The sequence below is a fragment of the Oryx dammah genome, unplaced genomic scaffold (assembly GCF_014754425.2).
Source record: "Oryx dammah isolate SB20612 unplaced genomic scaffold, SCBI_Odam_1.1 HiC_scaffold_8, whole genome shotgun sequence".
Lineage (NCBI taxonomy): Eukaryota > Metazoa > Chordata > Mammalia > Artiodactyla > Bovidae > Oryx > Oryx dammah.
Window position 1 is genome coordinate 61273048 of NW_024070192.1, and position 19067 is coordinate 61292114.

The window sequence follows — 19067 nt, forward strand, 5'->3', positions numbered from 1 at the left end:
ATGAAAAAAGCAAAATGGCTGTCTGGGGAGGCCTTATAAATAGCTGTGAAAAGAAGAGAGGTGAAAAGCAAAGGAGAAAAGGAAAGATATAAGCATCTAAATGCAGAGTTCCAAAGAATAGCAAGAAGAGATAAGAAAGCCTTCTTCAGCAATCAATGGAAAGAAATAGAGGAAAACAACAGAATGGGAAAGACTAGAGATCTCTTCAAGAAAATTAGATATACCAAGGGAATATTTCATGCAATGATGGCCTCGATAAAGGACAGAAATATTATGGACCTAACTCTACCTGCCATATTTCCCTAGTCCTCCAACTTTTCAAGTAGTCATGTGGAGTAGTGACCCTATAGGGGCTAATAAAGACCAACCTCGCCTTCTGGGAGGATCTTATACTTCCCTTGTAAAAGACCAATATCCTATTAATTTAAATTATACCTTTAGGGGACTAACAGATGATCTTCCTGTTTACTTTAATTTTCCTTTTGGTCATACAGGAAACTTTATTACTCCCACCAAAAAAGGATGTGTTGGAGCCTCTAAAAAAGCAGTTCTGACAGACTCCCCAACCTCAAAATTTGCACTTAAAGGGGACCAGTCAGTTTGGGTATTACAAGCTCATATGCCCGGTGTCTTTGACCCCTATAAATCCTTGTTTCTCAAAGCTCCACCAGAATATCCAAATTGTGACAATGTTGCTCCCTCAGAAGTCATATGGAAAACTATAGATGATCGTTTAGGGTATCTGATTTGGAAATGTTGCACTTATAATTCAAGAATTGATTACAAAATACCAGGAGGAGGAAATTATACAATTCAGGACTGGAGCAACCCAAGTCCAAGTCTGGACCCACTGTCCAATGGTGATTTTATCGATAGATTGGGCAACTGGAAAAAAAAAAATTCAGTTCCTTGGCCATTAGCTACCACTAGATGGTATCATAATGAATTTGTTCCCCCTATGCTGTCCTACATGGCTAAGGGTAAAACCTTTTGGCAGCCAGAAATTTGGAGAGCCCTTGATGCTACTGCCCCTATTACTTTTACCCGGCCAGAAGATAATTCGATGTACTCTATTTTAGCTTGTCTACCTCTCCTTATGTTTTCTTTCCACTAATGACTCTGGAAGACTTAATATACAAATGATTTATTCAGGTGGACCTAATGTAGTGTCTTGTGAACAATATATGCTCTCATCTTGTTTGACCCCTCAATATAATTTTGTTCTTTTGTGGTGTTACAACGTCCACCCTATCTTATAGTGCCTGTGACTGTAACAACTTATTGGTATAATTATGGTCTTGAAGTGCTGCAACAACTACAAGATTTAATGTGATCACGAAGATTTGTGGGCTTACTTATTTTGGGAATATCAGCTTTAATAACTGAAATTACTTCTGTTACTTTGGCAGCAATATTATTGACTCAAGAAGTGCATACTGCCCAATGTGTTGATACTATGTCTAACAATGTTTCTTTAACGTTGGCAACACAGTAAGTTATAGACAGGAAACTAGAAATGAGAGTAGACACCCTACAAGAAGCAATAATACATATTGGGACTGAATTACAGGCTTCAAAAGTAAAATTGGCACTGTCTTGTCATGCCGCTACCGGTGGATATGTGTAACACCCCTGAAAGTAAACGAGAATGATTATGACTTGGAGAAGATTAAAAATCTTATTTCAGGTATTTGGAATAGCTCAGATACTAGTTTAGATTTAGAGAAACTTCATAATCAGATACAGACCATGGAACACTCCCGATTAGATTTTACTGCCGCAGGAATAGCGAGCGACTTTTTCCATTCTTTCTCTAACTTTATTTCTGGAAAGAACATTCTGTCTACTATTTTTAGCTATGCTGCTGTGGCCGCTCTAATTCTGCTTCTCATAATTATTCTTCCTTGCATTGTCAGGATTCTTCGACAGAGCATTCAGAAGAAGCTCGAGACTGAACTACATCTGGCTGTCTTAAGAAATAAAAAGGGGGAGATGCCGGGAGCCAGCATGGGAGATCCCACCTATGACAAAGGTCATGAGGAAGAGGGCTGACAGGCAAAGGCGAGTCAGGACTCGAGAAAACCTCTGGATCTGCTCGAGAATCTAACCCCAAACCAGAATTTGCCTGTCCCACTATTTTTCACCAACTCCTCTGTTACCAATGGAGGGCTGTCCCTGACCACCTTTCTCTGAAGAAAATTAACTTAGAGCTCTAGTTATTAAGTCTCCTGGCCATAATTGGAGGATTTCAATTCAAACCCCTCTGATAGCTTTCTAACTTGCCTGACTGGTTTATCCGGACTTTTACAACTATGCATGTGATTGTTTACAGCCTCCCAACTGCAAGAGACACATTCTAGGAATGTAGAGCCTTTCAAGGAGTTAAAATTATTAGAATAGTATTGGTGAAGGATTTCATGGTTGATCCAATACTTGCTGCCAAGTTTTCATATCCTTTATTTGTTGTGTACCCGAGATTGCCTTAATTAATATAGTTGGTGTATAGAAAAAATAATTAGCAACATTAGATCCTTGAGTTAAGTAATTTCTCTGTTGTAACCCACTGCACCTTTGTTCTATAAGAATGCAAATTTATTTAGCACTTTGAGGGTGATGCACATTAAAGAAAAACCACTTCAAGTGAAAATGAGTTTTTTGGTTGATTAACATTTTTTAAGGAAAAGTGCCATAAAATGTTAACAGGCCCCCTGGCCAGAAGATAATGTAAATCACCTGAGACCTTTTGTATATGGAAAGGTATTAAGAAAGAAATTCTGGTTTTGGGAAGGGTCAGAGCTGCTGTCCCTGCATGACTCTGCATCTTCCATTATGCAAAACTTAGGGTATATAAGCGCCTTTTGAAAATAAAGTTATGGGTCTTGCACAAGCTTGGTCTACACATGTCGTGATTTCTTTATCTCCTTATTTCTTTTTCAGGCTCATTCCCTGGAGCACAGGGGCCCTCTGAGTTCACTTTCCTGCCTGGGCTTCTAAGACCCACTTGAGAAGGTGCCCAAGGTGGGGGCACCTTCTGCTATTAGAAAGGGTGCCTGCGGCCTCCATGAACAGTGCAAGTCCCTTGTCCCAGGCTTTTTTGGCTTTCTGTATAAACCAAGGAATATCAGGCTTTTTCCTCTCCCTTATTCTTGTAACTGAAAATTCTTACCTTATCTCTCTATACATATCTCTATCGCCACACCCTTCACACTTCGGATACCCTGGATCCAACCGGGGCTGGTCCCTGGTAAAAAGCGAGTCCGGGAGGTCCTCTTTGTAACTCAAGAGGAACACCAATTTTCCTGCCACAACTCGAGAAAAACCAGGAGACTCAGCCCTCAATGCGAGATGAGGCCCTCTTACAATGCAGCATCTCAAAGAAATCCCACCTTCCCTCTAGAGCCTCGAAAGGGTCCTTGACACACTTGATGCAAATCAAGAAGTTCCTCGACATACAGGTCTCCACTCGAGAGGAATAACTAGTGTCCTGCCACAAGTCAAGAAGAGCCCCGTTTTTCCTTCCTCATCTTGAGATGAGGGTCTATTTCCATGCTTCGTTGGGAAAGCTATCCCAGCATTCCTGTTGCACCTCAAGAGGAGGCAATCTCAAATTGAAAGTCGAGAGGAAATTCAGGGGTCGTGCCACCAATGCAAAAGACCCCGGTGTCCCAATCCACTCCATATATACCTGATTCCCCTGCAATGACTCGACTGTAATCCCGAGTATCAATATTAAGCATGATGGCAGGTGTGACAGCCCTGTGCCACCTGGACAGAAAGCTAAGATCCCGAAGTTAACTCAACAGGAAGCCTGACACTACTTTTCCAGCTCGAGAGGAATACGGACTTGCATGTTTCCACATTAGACGAGGTCTAACTCCCCTGTTGAAACTACAAGGGAACCCCAAGGGAACCCCAAGATCCATGTCAGCACTGGAGAGGAACACAGAGGTTCTGACCTCAACTCCAGATGAGGTCCTAGGACCCGGAACTGACTGGAGATGAATCTTGAGAGGCTACTCGCAACTCGTATGGAGACTGGACGTTCCTGAGCGAACAAGAGCAGGTCACTAAGGTCCCCGGCATAACTCGAGAGGAACCCCAAGTTCCTGCTGCAACTCGAGAAACACAAGGAGATTATCCCCTCAATGCAAGATTAGGCCCTTTTCAGCTGCGGCATGTAGAGAAAAATCCCACCTTCCAATTTGAGCCTTGGAAAGGTCCTTGACACCCTTGATGCAACTCAAGAAGTTCCCCGACATACCCGTCTCCACTCGAGAGGAACACCGAGTGTCCCGCCACAAGACAAGAAGAGACCCGTTTTCCCCTCCTCATCTCAAGATGAGGATAAATTTCCCTGCTTCATTGGGAAAGGAATCCCAGTGTTCAAGTTGCACTTCAAGAAGAGGTGGTCTCAACTTGAAAGTCGACAAGAACTCCAGGGGTCATGCCACCATTTCAAAAGACCTTGATCTCACAATCCACTCCAGATACACTTATTTCCCCTGCACTGATTCGACTGTCACCCCGAGTATTGACTCAAAACACGATGGCAGGTGTGACAACCCTGTGGCCCTTGAGAGAAAGCCACAGATCCCTCTGTCAACTCGACAGGAAGCCTTCCACTGCATTTCAAGCTCGAGGGGAACAAGAATAGCACTTCTCCACATGAGACGAGGCCTGATTCCCCTGTGGAAACTCCAAGGGAACCCCGAGATCCATGTCGGCACAGGAGAGGAACACTGGGGTTCCAGCCTCGGCTCCATTGAGGACTTAGGATCCGGAACTGACTGGAGAGGAATTCCGAGAGGATGCTCACAACTCGCATGGATACTGGACTTTCCTGAGGCAACACGAGTGGGTCCCTGAGGTCCCCATCCTAACTCAAGAGGAACCCCAAATTTCCTCCCGCAACTCGAGAAAAACCAGGAGATTCTCCCCTCAATGCAAGATGAGGCCCTTTTCTGCTGCGGCGTCTTGAGAGAAATCCCATCTTTCCTCTTGAGCCTCGAAAGGGTCCTTGACACACTTGATACAACTCAGGAAGTTCCCCGACATATCCATCTCCACTTAAGAGGAACACCGAGTGTCCCACCTCAAGTCATGTTCACTTCAGCTGCTCAGTCATGTCCGACTCTTTGCGACCCCATGAATCGCAGCATGCCAGGCTTCCTTGTCCAACACCAACTTGCAGAGTTTACTCAGACTCACGTCCGTTGAGTCAGTGATGCCATCCAGCAATCTCATCCTCGGTCGTCCCCTTCTCCTTCTGTCCCCCATTCCCTTCCAGCATCAGAGTCTTTTCCAATGAGTCAACTCTTCACATGGGGTGGCCAAAGTGCTGGAGTTTCAGCTTTTGCATCATTCCTTACAAAGAAATCCCAGGGCTGCCTTCCTTCAGAATGGACTGGTTGGATCTCCTTGCAGTCCAAGGGACTCTCAAGAGTCTTCTCCAAAACCACAGTTCAAAAGCATCAATTCTTTGGCGCTCAGCCTTCTTCACAGTCCAACTCTCACATCCGTACATGATCACTGTAAAAACCATAGCCCTGACTAGGTGGACCTTAGTTGGCAAAGTAATATCTCTGCTTTTGCATATGCTATCTAGGTTGATCATAACTTTTCTTCTAAGGAGTAAGCGTCTTTTAATTTCATGGCTGCAATCACCATCTGCAGTGATTTTGGAGCCCCCCAAAATAAAGTCTGACACTGTTTCCACTGTTTCCCCATCTATTTCCCATGAAGTGATGGGACTGGAACCATGATCTTCATGTTCTGAATGTTGAGCTTTATGCCAACTTTTTTCACTCTCCACCTTCACTTTCATCAAGAGGCTGTTTAGCTCCTCTTCTCTTTCTGCCATAAGGGTGGTGTCATCTGCATATTTGAGGTTATTGATATTTCTCCCAGCAATCTTGAATGACAAAATGTGGTCCACTGGAGAAGGGAATGGCAAACCACTTAAGTATTCTTGCCTTGAGAACCCCATGAATAGTATGAAAAGGCTAAATAATAGAATACTGAAAAAGGAATTCCCCGGGCCAGTAGGTGCCCAATATGCTACTGGAGATTAGTGGAGAAATAACTCCAGAAAGAATGTAGGAATGAAGCCAAAGGAAACACAGTACCCAGTTGTGTATGTGACTGATGACAGAAGCAAGGTCCAATGCTGTAAAGAGCAATATTGCATAGGACCTGGAATATCAGGTCCATGAATCAAAGAAAATTGGAAATGGTCAAACAAATGATGGCAAGAGGGAACATAAACATTCTAGGAATCAGCGAACTAAAATGGACTAGAATGGGTGAATTTAACTCAGATGACCATTATGTCTACTACTGCAGGCAGGAATTCCTCAGAAGAAATGGAGTAGCCATGATGGTCAACAAAAGAGTCCAAAATGCAGTACTTGGATGCAATCTCAAAAATGACAGAATGATCTCTGTTGGTTTCCAAGGCAAACCATTCATTATCAAAGTTATCCAAGTCTATGCTCCAACGAGTAATGCTGAAGAAGCTGAAGTTGAATGGTTTTATGAAGACCTGCAAGACTTTTAGAACTAACACCCCAAAAAGATGTCCTTTTCGTTATAGGGGACTGGAATGCAAAAGTAGGAAGTCAAGAAACACCTGGAGTAACAGGCAAATTTGGCCTTGGAATGTGGAATGAAGCAGGGCAAAGACTAATAGAGTTTTGCATAGAAAATGCACTGGTTATAGCAAACACCCTCTTCCAACAACACAAGAGAAGACCCTACACATGGAAATCACCAGATGGTCAACACCGAAATCAGATTCATTATATTCATTGTAGCCAAAGATGGAGAAGCTCTATACAGTCAACAAAAACAACACCAGGAGCTGACTGTGGCTCAGATCATGAACTCCTTATTACGAAATTCAGACTCAAATAGAAGACAGTAGCGAAAATCGCTAGACCATTCATGTATGACCTAAATTAAATCCCTTATGATTATACAGTGGAAGTGAGAAATAGACTTAAGGGCCTAGATCTGATAAATACAGTGCCTGATAACTATGGAATGAGGTTCATGACACTGTACAGGAAAGAGGGATCATGATCATCCTCATGGAAAAGAAATACAAAAAAGCAAAATGACTGTCTGAGTAGCCGTTAAAAATAGCTGTGAAAAGAAAAGTGAAAAACCAAGGAGAAAAGAAAAGATATAAAAATTTGAATTCAGAGTTCCAAAGAATAGCAAGAAGAGATAAGAAAGCCTTCTTCAGTGATCAATGCAAAGAAATAGAGGAAAACAGCAGAATGGGAAAGACTAGAGATTTCTTCAAGAAAATTAGAGATGCCAAGGGAACATTTCATGCAAAGATGGGCTCGATAAAGGGCAGAAATGATCTGGATCTAAAGAAGGAGAAGATATTAAGAAGAGGTGGAAAGAATACACAGAAGAACTGTACAAAAAAGATCTTCATGACCCATATAATCATGATGGTGTGATCACTCATCTAGAGCCAGACATCCTGGAATGTGAAGTCAAGTGTACCTTGGAAAGAATCTCTATGAACAAAGCTAGTGGAGGTGATAGAACTCCAGTTGAGCTGCTTCAAATCTTGAAAGATGATGCTGTGAAAGTGCTGCACTCAATATGCCAGCAAATTTGGAAAACTCAGCAGTGGCCACAGGACTTGAAAAGGTCAGTTTTCATTCCAATTCCAAATAAAAACAATGCCAAAGAATGCTCAAACTACCGCTCAATTGCACTCATCTCACATGCTAGTAAAGTAATGCTCAAAATTCTCCAAACCAGGACTCAGCAATACTTGAACCATGAAATTTCTGATGTTCAAGCTGGTTTTAGAAAAGGTAGAGGAACCAGAGAACAAATTGCCACATTCCGCTGGATCATGGAAAAAGCAAGAGAGTTCCAGAAAACATCTATTTCTGCTTTATCGACTATGCCAAAGCCTTTGACTGTGTGGATCACAATAAACTGTGGAAAATTCTGAGAGAGATGGGCATACCAGACCACCTGACCTGCCTCTTGAGAAATCTGTATGCAGTTAAGGAAGCATCAGTTAGAACTGGACATGGAACAACACAGTGGCTCCAAATAGGAAAAGGAGTACTTCAAGCGAAGAAAAGCCCTGTTTTTCCCTCCTCATCTCGAGATGAGTGACCCTTACCCTGCTTCATCAGGAAAGGAAACCCGGCTTTCCCGTTGCACCTCAAGAGGAGGCGGTCTCCACTTGAAAGTCGACAGGAACTCCAGCGGTCGTGCCACCATTATAAAATACCCCAATGTCACATTCCACTCCAGAGACACCTGATTCTCCTGCACTGCCCCTACTGTCACCCCGAGTATCGAATCAGAAAACGATAGCAGGTGTGATGGCCCTGTGACACCTCGAGAGAAAGCCACTGATCCCTATGTCAATTTGACAGGAAGCCTGGGACTACTTTTCCAGCTTGAGAGGAACATAGACTTGCATGACTCCACACAAGATGAGGCCTGACTCCCCTGTGTAAACTCCAAGGGAACCTCGAGATCCATGTTAGCACTGGAGAGGATCCCTGAGGTTCCGGCCTCAGCTCCAGATTAAGACCTAGGAACGGGCACTGACCTGAGAAAATCCAGAGAGGCCGCTTGCAACACGGATGGAGACTGGACTTACCTCAGGCAACAGGAGCAGGTCCCTGAGGTCCCCATATTAATTCGAGAGGAAATCCAAGTTTCATGCCACAACTCAAGAAAAATCAGGGGATTCTCCCCACAACGCGAGATGAGGCCCTTTTCTGCTGCAGCATCTCGAGAGAAATCCCACCTTTCCTCTTGAGCCTTGAAAGGGTCCTTGACACCCTTGATGCAACTCAAGAAGTTCCCTGACATACCCGTCTCCACTCGAGAGGAACATCAGGGTCCCGCCACAAGTCAAGAAGAGCCCCATTTTTCCCTCTTCATCTGGAGATGAGGGTCCATTTCCCTGCTTTGTCGGGAAAGAAATCCTGGCGTTGCCAACGCACCTCAAGAGGAGGCAGTCTCAGCTTGAAAGTCGAGAGGAACTCCAGGGGTCCTGCCATCATTCCAAAAGACCCCGATGTCCCAATCCACTCCAGATACACCTGATTCCCCTGCACTGCCTCTACTGTCACCCCACGTATCGACTCAAAACGCGATGGGAGGTGTGATAGCCCTGAGGCACCTTGAGAGAAAGCCACAGATCCCTATGTCAACTCGACAGGAAGCCTGACACTACTTTTCCAGCTCGAGAGGAACATGGACTTGAATGTCTCTAAAAGAGACGAGGCCTGACTCCCCTGTTGAAACCCCAAGGGAACCCCAAAATCCATGTCAGCACTGGATAGGAACCCTGAGCTTCCGGCTTCAGCTCCACATGAAGACCTAGGACTTGGTGCCAGGAGCCAGCATGCAAGATCCCACCCGTGACAAAGTCATGTGGAGAGACCTGATGGGGCAAGTCAAGTCAGGTCTCAAGGTGTGCTCTGCCAGAGCATCTGCCCCGAAACCAAAATCTTTCCGTTTACTGTCTGCTATACTATATTCTTCTGACATTACAGGGGGCTATCCCCGACCACCTTTCTTTGGAAAAAGTTAACTTAGAGCTCCAACTGGTCTGCTGTATATGAAAGGAGTGTCTCAGCTCAAATCCCTCTGATGGCTCTCTAACTTGCCTGACAATTAGAGACTTTTACAATTTGTGATTGTTTACAGCATCCCAACCACGAGAGGCACGAAGCTTAAAACATCTTAAAGATATAGAGCTTTTTCTAAAGAGCTAAGAATTATATTGGTGATGGGTTTCACTGTTGAGTCAATGACTGCTGCCAGGCCTCCATATCCTTTATCTTTTAGGCACCTGGGAGGATATTAATCAATGTAATCAGGATGCAGAAATAGGAATATAGTAGACTTGCTGTTAGCAATACTAGACTTTTGAGTTAATAAATTTTCTCTTTGTTATAAATCACTGTACTCCTCTTTCCTTGTTATAAATTGTTGTGTCCTTGCTATGTAAGAATGTAACTTTATTTAGTGCTTTCTGAGAGTGGCACCAGATATTGGAAAACAACACTATTAAGGCAAATAAGTTTTCTGGTTGACAGACCCTTATCAGAAAAGGGTTGTAAAATGCTAATAGGCCTTCTGGCCAGAAGATGATGTAAATCACCTAAAAGTTGTGTATACAGCTAGGTATGCAGAGAGAAAGCCTGGTGTCAATAAGAGTCAGGGCTGCTTACACTGCATAATTTTGTATTATCCATTAATCTCTATGTAAAACCAAAAATATAAAAAGCTTTTCTGGACAATAAAGGATGAACCAGTCACTAGAAAGACTGGTTTCCCCCATGTGATCTTTTATCTCTTCTTTTCTGGCTGAATTCCCATCTGGACCATGGAGGCTCGCCATGTCTATTTACTTTCCCTGGCTTCTAAGACCCACACGAGAGGGAGCTCAATGGTGGGGGGCACTCTCTGCTATTCAAGTGGGTGCCAGTGGCTGAACATAGGTGGTGCAAGTTTCTTGTCTTGAGACTTTATTATCTTTCCACGTAAACCAAGTTATTCAGCATCTTTTCTCTACTAAATTTTCCTACTATACTATTCTTTCCTAATCTTATATTTTTAATTAACTAGTCCTTTCCCAGACGCCAACTCCGTCCCCACTTCAAATTACCCTGGATCCACCAGGGCTGGACCCTGACAAGTGGTGCCCGGAACAGGCTATTCGAAGGTAGGTCTCAGAAGTGCTCAGTAATTTGGGACGGATAGGACACCACCCGTGTTCCTAGGACGCCCCTGACTAAGATAGGTAGTGTTAGAAGGAATAGGAAGTATTTTAAGGGTTGACAGAAACCAACAGGTTGAAAGAAACCGCCCCCTCCCCCCCTTAGTGAAGGGTAGACGGGTTGAAAGAAACCCCCGTTGGCAAGGGTAGGAACCTTGACAAGGCAGACTTTCTACGGGTTGAAAGAAATCCCCCTTTCCAAAGCTAAAAACCTCGACAAGGCAGACTTTTCTATTAGACTTAATTTTCTGACATGGGTAACAGTGAGTCAAAAGAATGACAACTCTTTATAGAAGCAATCTTTTAATTAATCAAGAGCAAATAATTAAGAGGAATTAAAGTTAAGAAAGCCAATATTCAATCACTTTTTACATTTGTATAAGAACAGTGCCCTTGGTTTTCAAAAGAGGGCACTGTTAATTTAGATACTTGGGTGAAGGTGCAAAAACAGATAAAAACTTACTATACTTTGCATGAACCAAAAAAAGTTCCTAAGATGCTTTTGCTTTGTGGAATATGATTAGAAATGTTCTGGACACCTGTCATGAGGCTGTTAGATAGCCTATGGGAGAGGCTATAGCGGTGGATGATAGTGGGTCTCCACCTTCTACGCAGATCATATTTTCTGCCATTGACAAACAAAAAGAGGGAAACTGTGCTCTATCTCCAGAGGAAGGTGAGGGTTTACAGGATGCTGTAGCCAGGCTCCCTTGTGAGCCCCCTCACCAGGAAAGTGGACTTGTATGCCTCCACACAAGAAGAGGCCTGACTCCCCTGTTGAAACTCCATGGGAACTCCAATACCCATGTCAGCCCTGGAGAGGAACCCTGAGGTTCCAGCCTCAACTCCAGATGAGGACCTAGGCCCTGGCACCAACTAGAGAGGAATCCCAAGAAGCCCCTCGCAACTCGCATGGAGACTTGACTTTCCTGAGGCAACATGACCGGTTCCCTGAGGTCCCCATCGTATCTCCAAAGGAACACCTAGTTTCCTGCCACAACTCGAGAAAAACCAGGAGGTTCTCACCTCAAAGCGTGATGAGGCCCTTTTCAGCTGCGGCCTCTCGAGAGAAACCCCACCTTCACTCTTGAGCCTCACAAGGGTTTTTGACACCCTTGATGCACCTCAAGAAGTTCCCCAACATACCCGTCTTCACTCAAGAGGAACATCAAGTGTCCCACCACAACTCAAGAAGAGCCCCGTTCTTCCCTCCTCATTTCAAGATGAGGGTCCATTTCCCTCTTGGTTGGGAAAGGAATCCCGGCATTCCCATGGCACCTCAAGAGGAGGTGGTCACAACCTGAAAATCGAGAGGAATTCCAGGGATCCTGCCACAATTCCAACAGACCTGATGTCCCAATCCACTCCAGATAAACCTTATTCCTTTGCACTGTCTCGACTGTCACCCCGAGTATTGACTCCAAACACGATGGCGGTTCTGACAGGCCTGAGGCACCTCAAGAGAAAGCCAGAGATCCCTATGTCAGCTCGGCAGGAAGCCTGAGACTACTGTTGAACAGCTCGAGAGGAGAGTGGACTTGCATGTCTCCACATGAAACAAGGCCTACCTCCTCTGTTGAAACTCCATGGGAACCCCAAGATTCATTTCAGCCCTGGAGAGGAAACCTGAGGTTCCGGCCTCAACTCCAGATGAGGACCTAGGCCCCGGCACCGACTGTAGAGGAATCCTGAGAAACCCCTCGCAACTCGCATGGAGTCTTGACTTTCCTGAGGCAACATGACCGGGTCCCTGAGGTCCCCGTCGTAACTCAAAATGAACCCCTAGTTACCTGTCACAACTCGAGTAAAAACAGGAGATTCTCCCCTTAATGGGAGACGCAACCCTTTTCCACTGCGGCCTCTCGAGAGAAATACCAGCTTCCCTCGTGAGCCTCGAAAGGTGCTTGACTTCCTCAACATACCCGTCTCCACTTGAGAGGAACACCAAGGGTCCCACCACAACTCAAAAAGAGCCCCATTTTTCCCTCCTCATCTCGAGATGAGGGTCCATTTCCCTGCTTCGTCGGGAAAGTTATCCTGGCATTCACTTCGCATTTCCAGAGGAGGCGGTCTCAACTTGAAAGTTGAGAGGAACTCCAGGGGTCATGCCACCATTCCAAAAGACCCCGATGTCCCAGTGCACTCCAGATACACCTGATTCCTCTGCACTGACTTGACTGTCATCCTGAGTATCGACTGAAAGCATGCTGGCAGGTGTGACAGCCCTGTGGCACCTCGAGAGAAAGGCACAGATCCCTATGTCAACTCGACAGGAAGCCTGACACTGCTTTTCCAGCTTGATAGGAAAGCAGACGTGCATGTCACCACATGAGACGAGGTCTGACTCCACTGTTGGAAATCCATAGGAACCCCGAGATCTATGTCAGCACTGGAAATGAATCCCGAGGTTCCAGCCTCAACTCTAGATGAAGTCCTGGGCCCCGGCACTGACTTTAGAGGAATCCTGAGATGCCCCCTCACAACTCGCATGGAGACTTGACTTTCCTGAGGCAACATGAGCTGGTCCCTGAGGTCCCCATCGTAACTCAAGAGGAACCGCAATTTTCCTGCCACAACTCAAGAAAAAAGAGAGATTCTCTCCTCAACGCGAGGTGAGGCCATTTTCCACTGCGGAGTCTCGAGAGAAATCCCTCCTTCCCTCTTGAGGCTCGCAAGGATCCTTGACACCCTTGATGCAACTCAAGAAGTTCCCCGACATATCCATCTCCACTAGAGAGGAACACCCAGGGTCCTGCCACAAGTATCTCGAGATGAGGCTCCCTTTCCTTGCTTCTTCGGGAAAGGAATCCCTGCATTCCCATCACACCTCAAGAGGAGGCATTCTCCACTTGAAACTCGAGAGGAATTCCTGGGTCCCAAGGTCAAGCCCTGGTGGATCCAGGGTAATTTGAAGCAGGGATGGTGTGGCGAGACAGTTATATAGATTTAGAGATATAAAGAGAGATTAGGAAAAAATAGTGTAGTGTGAAATTTAGAGGAGGAAAGAGGCTGTATTCCTTGGTTTACATAGAAAGCCACTAAAGCCCCTACACAAGGGACTTGTACCGTTTACGTAGGGCTTAGTTGCCCCCTTGAATAGCAGAGGGTGCCATGCCTTGGGCTCCCTTTCACGTGGGTTTTAGAAGCCCGGGCAAATAAGTAGAGACAGCTACCCTCTATGCCTCAGACGGGAATCAGCCAGAAATTGAGTAAGAAAGAAGAAGACACGGGGGAACCAATCTTTCCAGGAACTGGCCCATCATTTATTGTCTGGAAAAACTTTTATACTTCTGGTTGCACATAGAGATAAATGTAAAAAGCAAAGTTATGCAGCGTCTGCAGCTCTGACCCAGGCTTTCCTTTTGCATACCCATCTGTATACACAGGTCCTCAGTGATTTACATCATCTTCTGGCCAGGAGGCCTATTAGCATTTATGGCCCTTTTCTGTAAGGGTCCGTCAACAAGAAAACTTATTTGCCCTAAAAGTGTTGTTCTTAGTAAAGCCTGGTGCTACTCTCAGAAAGCACTAATTAAGGTTACATTTTTACATAGCAAGGACACAACAATTTATAACAAGGAAAGATGAGTACAGTGATTTATAACAAAGAGAATGTTCATTAACTCAAAAGTCTAATGTTGCTAACATCAAAACTACTATATTATTTTTTCTATATTCCAATTACATTGATTAATATCCTCCAGGTGCCTAAAAGATAAAGAATATGGAGGCCTGGCAGCAGTCATTAACTCAACAATGAAAACCCGTCACCAACATAATTCTTAGCTCTTTAGTAAAGGCTCTGTATCTTTAAGATGTTTTAAGCTGCATGCCTCTCATGGTTGAGGGGCTGTAAACAATCACATGTTGTAAAAGTATCTAACTGTCAGGCAAATTAGAAAGCTTTCAGAGGGGTTTGAGCTGAGACACTCCTTTTATATATAGGAGAATGTTAACTGGAGCTCTAAGTTAACTCTTTCCAGAGAAAGGTGGTCGGGGATAGCCCCCTGTTATGTCAGAAGAGTGGAAAGCACAGTACAAAAAAGCAGGCAGACTCTGGTTTTGGGAGTAGATGCTCAGAAAAATCCAGGGGTACCCCTGATGGCTGATCTCAGCCTTTGCTTTTTGCCAGGCCCCCCTTCCTCAAGACCTTTGCCACGGGCAGGATTCCCCTTGCTGGCTCCCAACATCTCCCCCTTTTTTATTTATTTTAACAGCTAGATGTAGTTCAGTTGCAAGCTTCTGAATGTTCTGTTCAAGAAGCCTAACAATATAAAGAGAAATAATTATAAGGAGAAATATTAGAGCACCCACAGCTGTACAGCTAAGAATAGTAGACAGAATATTTTCCCAGAAATGAAATTAGAGAATGTATGGAAAAAGTCATTTGCTACTCCTGCAGCAGTAAAATCTAATCGAGAGTGTTCCTTGGTCTGTATCTGATTATGAAGTTTCCCTAAATTTAAAGCCAATGTTGGAACTGTTCCATACACAGTATTAAAATATTGAGCAGTATGCACTTGTTGAGTCAATGTTATCACGGCCACAGTAACAGTAACACTAACAGTAACAGTAGTAGTTTCTGTTATTAAACCTGAATTCCCTAAGATTAGTAAGCTGACAATCCATCCTGATTGCATTAAATCTTGTAGTTGTTTTAACACATCTAGACCATAATTATAATACCAATAAGTAGTTACAGTTACAGACACCATAAGATAGGGTGGACGTTTTAACACCACAAAAGTACAAACATTATATTGAGGAGTTAAACAAGATGAAAGCATATATTATTCACAAGACATTACATTAGGTCCACCTGAATGATTCATATGTATATTAAGTCTTCCAGAGTCATTAGTGAAAAGAAAAACATAAGGAGAGGGCAGACAAGCCAAAATAGAATAACTAGAATTATTTTCTGGTCGGAGTTCATGCTGCAGCTGCCTCATCAGTCTCACCGGGATCTCGATGTTTATCTTGCCTCTCCTACCAGCAGACACCCGGGTGCCACCCTCGCCCCCTCGCTAAACCGGCCTCAGGCCCAGTGGCAGCCAAGCGAGCGCAGATGGACGCTGGTGGGGCCAACGGCTGTGAGCACAGTGCACTGAGTCCCAGCGGCCAGGCTGCCCCCTCCCCCGTGGCTTCCGGCGCGTGGCTGCTCCATGCAGCAGCAGCAGCACAGGCAGAGGAGTGCCCTTTCTCTTTCTTGTGGTCGCGGCAGTGGAGGAACCAGGTGCCTGGGGACTGCGACATGGCAAATCAGTCTGTCTGGGATCCAAATTGGTGAATCTGCATCTGTAGAAAAATACAAGCATATCCTCGACCGCCAGTTAATAATGGGTCAGGACCTTTCCATTGTCCAGAGAGGAGGTCCTTCCACTTTACCAATGGCTTTACATTTTGTTGCTCTGGACACCAGTGACAAAGCATTGCAGTTGTTCCAGATGAATCAGCATTTAAATTTTTTATTACAAACAGAGCATGTTGCAAGATTTGATGCGGAGAACTATACTTAAATTCCCATTCTTTTAATTTTTTGAATTTGTATTTAATGTTTGGTGAGCTCTTTATACTATAGCTTGTCCCTGGGGATTATAGGGGATGTCTGTTTTATGTTTTATTTGAAACTTTATACAAAATTTTTGGCACCTGGAATAGGGAACTGTTTGCATCTAACAGGGAAAATAACTGGGTGTCTTGATATAAAATTAAACAAAACATTGGAGGGTAAATGATGCAAAATTTGACCAAATAGTTTTTTATAGCAATCTGCCAATTTTCATCAAACATTAAAAGAGCATCAAGCTGGTCCTTGTTATGTGGAATTACAATTTCTGAGAGCCCTTTACCAAATAATTCAATGCTCCACTTTATTCTCCTTAATATCAAAGTACCTATCAACCCTAGATAAGAAGCCACTACTTTTTTAGCTTAAAGGGGAAGATGGACCCACTCTAGGGGGCCATTTTGCCATAAAACTAATTTTTTGTCTGGCTACCCCAATTATACCTATGGGGGTGTTATGGCAAAGGAATTGTCAAGCAGTTGTCAAGTTAATTTAAAAAAAAATTTAAATTTATGTTTTAACAACATAAATTTAGGGATATGTAAATTTAAGTCTAATGTTTAGGTCTCTGTATAAATTTAAATAATAAATGTATAACCTCCTTATCTCATTTAGGTATATGCAAAATTTATTTATATATGTATTTATATATGACAACAAGTATAAACTTATTGACAAATAATACATATATAAATCAATACCCTTGAATTAATCTTTATAATTAATATATTAATTAATATATATTACAGCAATACAACATGTACACAATACCAACCAACACAAACCAATGTACTGTAATAATATATGTCACACATATATAATATAATTATACAGTATATATAACATATCATCACAGCACACCAATCTTTACCAATTAATATCAGCCACATACACATTATATTACTGCAATATATATATTATGTATATAATATAATTATATAGTATATATAATATGCATATATAGTATATATATTAATTTATATATAAATTAATTAAGTATAGATTTATAAATATAATTAGGTATACCTTTATTATATTTTATTTATACCCATACCTAATTGGGCAAACTGTAATTAGGCAAATATATTTATATTGTATTTATAACAGTCTATAAAATATTGTTAATTGTACCACCTATTGATAACTAAGAAATTGAGAAAACCCTTCTCCGAGCAACTCCTAATTGAGACAACACGTCTTGCCTCCATAGGGTAAAGGGGAGCATAGGAACTACATAGGGTTGGAAAGATTCACAGGTATCTTCAAACCGCCAATCTAATATTTTTAAATTTTTAATTACTGTATTGGCTTGAGGGCAAATGAAACAAAATTTGACACCTGAAATCTATCAGGGCAACTTGCCAATCATCACTATTTTGTAAAAGACTTGCAGTTGATCCTCATTGAATGGAATTAATATATTTGTTACTTTAAAAAAAAAAAAAAGTTCCACACTTCTTTTTCTTCCTTTTAAAATTAATTGTGCCACCAAGCTGGGATAAGATATATTTTCTTGGGGTCACTGGTAGATGGAACCAATGGGCCTTTTTGTCACAAGCATCCTATAGGTGTATGTTTTGTGGCAAGAATAATTTAATCTCATCTTTTGGTAATATTAATCCTAATTAACTGATCATTTAAAGCCTCATCCACTTTAACAAAAGCCAACTCTGTCTTATTAGTCAACTTTCTCTTAGAACTGGGATTAGGATTGTTTTTTAAGCAATCAAAGAAAAGACTTTAAATCTGCAGTAGTCAGTTTTAAATGTGGGCATATCCAATTAATATCTCCTAATAATTTCTGGAAATCATTTAAAGTTAGTAAACAGTCTCTCCGCAGCTTCAAAAGGGCATTATCAGTTTTCAAAACTTTTGACAGATCTAAATATGAAAAGCAAGTAAAGAGGTGTTGCACAACATCTTTATAAGCTTCTCCAGTTATCTTTCCATAACCTAAATCTGGTCTATAGCTCTTTAGATGATAAGCAACCATCTGATCTTTGATTGAATACCTCCAGCAATGGAGAACTCACTACTCTTCAAGGTTCTAAACTCTCCCTCACCTTTTTCTCTGCAGCATCCCGACTCTGCATACCACTTTCTCTAATCCCACCAACCCATTTTCAGTAGTATGTGTTGGCCAGGAGCTGGGCCAGTCTTTCCCAGCAATGCAAGAGACATCTGTTCTAGTGTCTAACAGCCATGACATTTTATATCCTTGAATTAAAAGTTCTTTTAAAGGACTAGAAGCGGTAATTTCCTGCACCCAAAAAGCTAGATCACTAGATTCAAACCCTCTGGGGCCCCTAGCTTGAGAAGTCAAGGTTTTTCTTGTCTGATAATAAGGTAAAAGCAAAAGCTGTGTTATTTTTTGACCTTTATTAATTTCCAAAGTTTTAATAGTCAGCGAGATTAAAACTTTAATTTCCTCAGTATAATCAGAATCTACTACACCAGGCACCACCAAAATTCCTTGAAAAGAAAGCGAGCTACGCCCTAGCTCAAGTGCAGAATGTCCTCAGGCAGAGGGTCAGCCACTCCCTTTGGAATCGGAGTAACTGGCATGTCAGGGGTTAATATTGTTGCAGTGGTGGAGCTGAGGTCCAGTCCTAAGCTACCTGGGGTTGATTGGCATGGATTGTTGTCTCTGTTTAGCAGGACATTGCCAGCGAAAATGCCCCATTTGGCCACAAGGGAAACATTTTTTTTATTTGTAGA

The 19067-nt window shown here is 42.9% G+C and overlaps 1 pseudogene; it reads left to right on the forward strand.

Moving 5' to 3' along the window:
• Nucleotides 1-283: 283 nt before the first annotated feature.
• Nucleotides 284-2015, forward strand: LOC120866699 (annotated as a pseudogene).
• The last annotated feature ends 17052 nt before the right edge of the window (nt 2016-19067 follow it).